At 40.7% G+C, this 6031-nt stretch overlaps 1 protein-coding gene and 1 long non-coding RNA gene across 4 annotated transcripts in view; one reads left to right on the forward strand and one right to left on the reverse strand.

Moving 5' to 3' along the window:
• The window catches only part of LOC113464473 (uncharacterized), a 13797-nt gene extending 7772 nt beyond the window's left edge, over nucleotides 1-6025 (reverse strand). The window contains exon 1 of the long non-coding RNA XR_003389331.1: nucleotides 5635-6025. This is a non-coding gene — a long non-coding RNA (uncharacterized LOC113464473). The remainder of the gene's footprint in view (nucleotides 1-5634) is intronic.
• The window catches only part of LOC108626004 (uncharacterized), a 22748-nt gene that overhangs the window by 9317 nt on the left and 7400 nt on the right, over nucleotides 1-6031 (forward strand). The window contains exon 1 of one of the 3 annotated variants that reach the window (XM_026814424.1): nucleotides 3564-3792. The exons of 1 other annotated variant lie outside the window; for it this stretch is intronic. The gene's annotated coding sequence lies outside the window, so the exon portion shown is untranslated. Of the gene's footprint in view, nucleotides 1-3563; nucleotides 3793-6031 lie in introns of those variants that run through there. One more of the 3 variants, XM_026814425.1, reaches the window with a different exon arrangement.

Here is a 6031-nt window from a genome sequence, read left to right on the forward strand (position 1 = left end):
CCTGAGATACCCGAGTTTCGTATCGAAACGAACTCACCAATCATTTTTTACAATCATGATCTATCTTGATCTTGCGAAACTGATCAAGCGATTTCAATTAATCCTCTACTAAGGGTTTAGGCAACAAAAGTAATAAGACTCTCCCACACGTATTTTACGATTATCTCGCGATCGTGATCGTGTCGCAACCCGGCATGGTTGCGACAGAAAAAATTTCATTGGTCGATGCCTCCTGGATGGCACGAACGCGGTTCTCCAACCTTGTTTCCGACGTCTCTTGGGCAACGACGCGATGAGAAGGAAGCTGTCGCGAAACGTGCTGCTCCCGGAAGCATCGGTTTCAATTAGCTCGTTGAAAAATCAAATCGCAATTAAAATGAAACATTCTCATACAGCGTGTACAGTTTTATCGTCGTACATTGTGTGCAAATTCTCTTCACAGTCGCATACCGAATTTGCATAATTGAATATAAATCCTGATCAGTATTATTTGTATCGAATAAAGTATTTAAAGTCGTGTTAACAGCCGGTCTATGACTTCTAGCCACAGCTATTCCGTTTTCTATCGTGGGTGGTAGCAAACTTTCTCGATGGGAGTTCGTAACACTCGCTACTCAACAAAAATATTCACCGTGATAAGGGTAATTGAAAATTGCGAATCGAAGTGGAAATTACTCTGTGACATGGTAGATAGTAACTGGTTTCTCTTCCGGGTTTTTAGACGGAATTCAATCCGACAATTTTGCCAGATACACGATCTTTCACTATTCAATATGTAAGGTAAAGGCGGTAGTACCTGGACACTTTTGAACATAAATTTTTTATAATGTTTTTTACTACGAAATTTAAGCATAGTACATGAAAACTTATCATCTTAGCAGATAGCTGGGATCTCATAGTCATATTTAAGAAAAAAAAACCTTCTTTTGTAATATATGTATTAAAATAATCGCATTAAAAAAAAATTGCTGTCAACCGCAGTAGTAGGACACATTTAATCTGAACGAGTGGTGTAGTAGGACAAGTATGGAATCAGAACTGGGACAATATTATTATGACGCCTCTAAGCGAATTGAGAAACAGTTGGATTAAGAGAAAGGGTTGAAAAGTTATGAAAATACACTAAATCATTTATTGTGAAAAATATATCATACGTTTGAATGGGTTTTATAGCAGATCCGAATTTATCCAGGTATTGCAGCTCGATTAATTAGTGAGGGGCTAAACCTGGACAGCCACTGCCGTCTTGTCCCACTTGTACGTATTAAGTTTCAAAAGGGATTGTAAACTTGGACAGTAAATTATTAAATACATATCTATTATGTCCAAGTACTGGTTCCAAAATTCGTTTTGTCCCAGTACTACCTCCTTTACCTTATCACGTTTGTGTCTCGTATTACCAATTTACACTATCAGCTTGTTTCTTGTTTTTCGATACTAAGGCGTCTATTTGGAATATCTGCGAACCGTGGGACGACTCGATTGTTACCTTAACCAAAAGGCAATTTGCTAGATTAAAAGTTGGTTTAGAGGCAGGCCGCGCGAGCCTGTGTTTCAATGAAAACGCCGGCCGTTTATGAACTCGCGGGAGACAATGGGCCTCTCCGTTTTGGTTGCGAGGAGGCGGCTTACGTGCACGGTACACCGAGCAGAAACTTCGGTCTCCATTACATAAGAGAATAGAGACCTTCTTCTTTTTGCCTCGACGTCGCCCTCGAATCACTGTCTAGACGAATTTAATTAAGACCCACCCTCTGCGATTTTTGGCACAGCCTCCAGTTGATCTACCGACTTAAACGAACCAATTTCGCTTCGAGACTGATTGCCATTGTACGTCAATTCTAAATACCATTAACCGTAATTCCAAACTCGCAAACATCTGGTTAGCCAATCCGATTCCACTTTGTAATTCTATCGTTAAGGTAAACGTCTTGATTTCTAATAGAAAAATAAGCCAGTGATTAGAAACTGAGACATTTTTTCCTAAAACTTAAAACCAGAAAAATCTGTAATTACGAAACAGATGAATTATCAACATCATGGCATGTAATCAGTGTTGGTACAAGTTTGCAAATTTCATATCTCTCCAGAAAACTCGTTCGATATCCCTTGAGGGAACTATTAGTCTCGTTCCCTTTTCATTTACACTGTACATTTTCGTAGACCGGTGCAATCTGAGGTTGTGACCCCATCCGACTGTCGCGACGCAAGAAAACCGGTATTAAAGTCAATGAGAACTGGTTCGTGAACAGCATATGATGTCACTTTCGTCGTGGTGGCCACGGGAAAATAATAAAACTGTGAATACGCGAGAGGAATAAACGATTAAGATTAGATACGATCCCGGCGGTGTCTCTGCCTCGAGATCCTCGGTTCTCTCATTTTCCTTGGCCTTATTCCGAGAAACGTGCCTCTTTTGGGAACAGGACGACCGGCGTCCTTCGTACCATTCGCGTCTTTCAGTTACATAATTGGATTATAAGCCCTCATCCGATAATAGAATTATTTATAAAAGAACCTATCCTCATAGGAAAACGTCTATTATATTCGCAAACAAAACGTCTATTGTATTTCTTGTAAGATCTTATGCAATCTTACGATTGATTTTGGAAGAACTGCGCGATGTTGCAATCGTTTATTGTCGAGAATCGTTCAAAGGGGAAAGGAGTAGAGTTCACCTTTCACCCCGGAGTAACTGTAGACCGAGGAAAGTCAGGATTATGTCTGGCCACAGAGGTGAACAGCTGGCACTCGATATAACCCGCCACCGATTACGTTGCACGCCTTCGCCCCATCGAGTATTAATTTTCGTTCCTACGATCAAACGGAAAATGAACAACCCGGTTTTTCTCAACCAAATACAGTAACAATCCTAAGAAAACATCTAATAATTCTCTTAAATTACTGTTCTTATCAACTCAGTTTTATATAAGCATGAAAGTTTCGTTTTACAAACAAGAGAGCTAATTCAATTTCGAATGAACTATTTCATTGCCTCACAATTCTGGATTTCTACTGGTATCTCTCACTGAAATCGAAGCCGTCACTGTTTAATCAGAGACGGTGCCTAACCGACGCTCACGTTCGAAAAACAAACGAAAGCGTCGTTTACGTAAGCGGCAGACAGACTTTTCGTCTTCCTTGGTCAACGAACTTGCGATTGGCAAACTTTAAACAGTCTGTGTTCCCGAGTTCATTCACTCCTACTCCTAATAAGAGGCTACCATAATTTCCTTGGTACACAAGAAAGTACTGAAGAATCTTGAATTATTTTCTATACTCTGAAACAAAATGAAGATCTATAAAGCTATTGAATATGTTCTCTATTAGAGGAATTAAATATAAACCGACTACTGAGAAAAGATTTTTGCATCAGATTTAACTGTTGTATTAAATCCGTGTAGGATTCAATGTAGAACAACAACGCTTCGAGGGAACGGTAAGTATTATACCTTAAAGAACAATCCGATCGTGATTCAGAGTGAGCGTGGGCGTGCTGCGGGTAATCGGTTCGAGAAGGAATAAGAGGAGGGCCCGCTGGATCGCCAAGTGAAAGTCCTGGATCGAGGTTTAGTCGTGCGGCGGCCACCGACTTGTACGGTTCACCCTCTGTGGCCGGGTTCTGTGCGACAGTCGTTAGACTCTGTCCTCTCTCTGCCCGTTCACCGCGTCCTTCCATAATTCAATTGTTAATTGTGAAGATTTACGTGAGAATGATCGAGCTACGGTGCAGTGGTGTACACGTGACGGTGTCGGATTAAGGATCTATGCAGCTGAACGAGCAAGGTTTGAGTTAAGTCCGATTTTGGCTGATCCTCTCGGTCCAACTTTAAACTGATCCGGCAATTCTGAAGTCATAGACTGCTAATCGTGATTCAATCGAGTCGATCGACCGCTTCGTTCTAAAGAAGTTCCAGATGGATCGGGTCCGACGGCATTACGAAAGCCGCTAAGTTCACATGATAATTACACGATCGCTAATTGCTCTATTACTTCTACAGCTGTTAATCCTTTTTTGCTTCTAGCCTTCGATCAAGATATTCAATCGGTTTTCTTTTGTTTCATTTTAATCGGTTTTTCTATCTCCCTTCGCTCAGCCTTGTATCTCGTTGCAATCATTTTTGCTCAATCGTTTCTGATAATTAAACTACGCAACTATTTATAAAAAATAAAATCCGTACTGATTTCAATGATACGAATACTCGACAACGACGAGATTCATTTAATCAGCGTTTAATTTCGTACGAACACCTGATAGAATTTGTACTATACATAAAATGCAATTATTGTATAATGATTATTGTAAATATTTAATTGGTAACACGGAGTGGATAATTGTAGGTGTTTCGCGGTGTGAAAGGCGTAACCTCGGTGCACGGGCGCTCGCAATAACGGAAATATTAAATGCACGGGCCTCGGTTCGAACTTTCGACCAGCCACGGAGCTGTAACAAGCCCCGAGCACGAATCGATCGTGCCTGTTCGCTGCTCGCTCGTTTCGATCTGCGATGCGTGAAGGCCCCACTCGGATTACGGTACCATCGCGCGTATATTTCCCTGCGTTTCACAATGACCCACCCTTATCCCTCACTTACCAAACAATACTTATAGCCAATTTGCTTATCTCAAGTTCGTATCATGCCTTTGCGATCATTTCCAAAGCTGATCGAATTATTGAATCGTCACTGAAACGTGGAACAGGTTCTAACACGTTAATGGTATTCGAAAATCGCTTCGACCGTGGAGAGGAAAAATAGTAAAAATGTGCCGAATAGCGGATGGCCTGGAAATCACGCGGCGTGTGATGAGGCACGGGTTCTGTTTGAAAAATATATACAACGGGAATAGGAGGCGAACACGCATTATAATCAACATAAGAGGCATTAGAGAGAAACAATTATTACCTTGCCTGCGCAATCGTGTCAGACATCCCAAACAGGCTGTTTAATTACACCGTTTAATGCACGTTCAAGACCGCTTTAACTACTCCCGTTCTGCATCTCGTTCCACATACAAAATTGCACAGTTAATCAAGTCTGAGGTTGATTCATCAAAATTTAGTCGAACACATTGTCCCCACGTACCGTTCAAACGCGATCGAGAATGGGTCATCGACCTCTGTTTCTCGTGTGTATAGACTATGTATCAAGAACTTTTAATGAATGAATAACTGTAGACATCAAATGCTATTACTATATTACGGATTTTATAGATGTATAGCAAAATTAGGAATATAAGATACATACCGTGCACAAAATTGCATACAACACAAACAGCAAAACGCATAGCACTAACTACTTTTTAAATTGGCACTCTAAAAGTAGTTTTTTATAGAAATCTGAACACACGAAACAGCTGCAAACGAAATTTGCACGATCGAATGACAAGCTGCGTAAAACTTGAACTTTCTTAGGTTATGATTAAGATAAACTTTAAACGAACTTGAATTATTCGTTTAAACCACTTAAAACAGCACTTAAACTAATTCAGTGTACACTTTTATGCTCCTCCCTAACCTAAATGTCGTACAAATTGCATAAAAAGAATACAATTTGTCTAACACGCGAATGGCGCAGTACGTAGACTTAAACTTTATTTGTAGACTAAACTAGAATCGTTAGCAATATGTACTCACATGTTTTCCTCGCGTAGACGGCAAAGTCCCACTAAATTTCGCGGAGATCGTTCGAAGATAAATTACGACACACGCGAACCACGCTAAAAGAAGATGCACACACCGGCCGGTAGCCGGGAGTCGTCCGTTAAATCAGCGTCGTGCAAACTCGTGACCGGCCGATAATTTACGATCGCGAGTATTAATTCGTACGCGTATAATGGCCAGTCAAACCGGAATTGGCTGTTTAACTTTCCGTAGAACGACGGAGGACACGATATTCTCACAGGCAAGGATACGAAAGCTCCAAGAGAAATTTTCTTTGTCCGACGTGTTTCGTAACTCGTTACTCAATGGAAGATCCAACCGGTTTACGTAATAGAAAACGCTTTTCCTCTTTGCCGGTTCTTATTTAAAA

The sequence above is a fragment of the Ceratina calcarata genome, unplaced genomic scaffold (assembly GCF_001652005.2).
Source record: "Ceratina calcarata isolate Rehan_Ccalc_2016 unplaced genomic scaffold, ASM165200v1 scaffold388.2, whole genome shotgun sequence".
NCBI lineage: Eukaryota > Metazoa > Arthropoda > Insecta > Hymenoptera > Apidae > Ceratina > Ceratina calcarata.